General features: G+C 53.6%; 1 protein-coding gene across 1 annotated transcript in view; it reads left to right on the top strand.

The window, feature by feature from the left end:
* Positions 1-1,361, top strand: part of EEFSEC (eukaryotic elongation factor, selenocysteine-tRNA-specific) — a 278,454-nt gene that overhangs the window by 95,192 nt on the left and 181,901 nt on the right. The gene's annotated exons all lie outside the window — the stretch shown is intronic.

The raw sequence follows: 1,361 nt of genomic DNA, 5'->3' as shown, positions 1-1,361 counted from the left end.
CCAGAATAGTCAAGTCTTTTTATCCTAAGTACAGATGAAAATGATTAAAACCTTAAAAGAACGGACCCCCGCGCACCCGGTTTATTAATTGAAGAATTTCCTCTTCCCCAGAACGAGAGGTTCACATGGAAATCGAGGTTGCCTTGAGTAGCGGTGACATTTGAGAAGCAAACGTTTTGCACAATCCTATTTTCTCTTCGGTGCTGGAGGAAATCCTAAAATGGTTAGAAATTAAAAAGAAAAAAAAAAAATGGGATTGGGGGGAAGGAAGGGGAGGGAGACAGGGTCGGGGGTGGGGGGAGAGCAGAAACCATGCATTTTTAAGGAAACCTTCTTTTCATTTCCTTGGAAAGCGTGAAATCAAATTACAGCTCACGCCCCCACCATTATTTTATTTCTACATTGCAAATTCCGTTTTCTGCCCCTTTTCGCCGCCGTCGAGGAGGAATCGCGCCGTCGTGCAAAGTCAGCTAGAAAGGTTACCCCCCCGGGTAGACCACGCATGCCACAGACAGTAGCTTCTAGAAGTAAAAAGTCAAGACTGTCTGGTGCCACCGGGAGCCCGGTGGCCCTGCAGAGCTCGCAGGGCTGCGTCTGTTGGGACAGGAGGCCGTCGGTGACCTGGTCACGGCTTGGAAACCTCTGCCCCTCTCGTGTCTCCGCGCACGACGCTAATCGCCTCTGGCCCTTCGGGGAAGGGAGCTGGCAGGGGTGGCTGCTCTGGTGCTTCCAAAGTCGGGGTCCCTCTCTGCTGGCGACGCCACCCCCTGGTGCATCGTTAATGCTCTGGGCTTAGCGAGGTCAGGAGGTCATGCCTTTGCCATCCGGTCCCCATCCGGTCCCTCGATTGAGGGACCAGCGTGTCTTCCCCTAACTCTCGCTGACCCGCCACTGAGCAGAGAAAGTGGGGGGGGGCCCCCAGGCTCAATGATTCTGCAGGGCACGGTACCCCCTTAGCATCAGATAACATTTCATCCCGGTGTTTTATGTATCCTTACGGTTAGTGTCTACTCACAGCAAGTTTAATGCTTGTTCCCTGGATGGTCACATAAAGTTCTTTTTTTTTTTTGAGACAGAGTCTCGCTCTGTCGCCCGGGCTACAGTGCCGTGGCGTCAGCCTCGCTCACAGCAACCTCCAACTCCTGGGCTCAAGGGATCCTCCTGCCTCAGCCTCCCGAGTAGCTGGGACTATAAGAGTAGCTGTGACTATAGGAGTAGCTGGGACGACAGGAGTAGCTGGGACGACAGGAGTAGCTGGGACGACAGGAGTAGCTGGGACGACAGGAGTAGCTGGGACTATAGGAGTAGCTGGGACGACAGGAGTAGCTGGGACGACAGGAGTGGCTGGGATGACAGGAGTA

This window comes from Propithecus coquereli, unplaced genomic scaffold (assembly GCF_000956105.1).
Source record: "Propithecus coquereli isolate 6110/MARCELLA unplaced genomic scaffold, Pcoq_1.0 Scaffold592, whole genome shotgun sequence".
NCBI lineage: Eukaryota > Metazoa > Chordata > Mammalia > Primates > Indriidae > Propithecus > Propithecus coquereli.
This window is presented reverse-complemented; position numbering and strand designations above follow the sequence as displayed.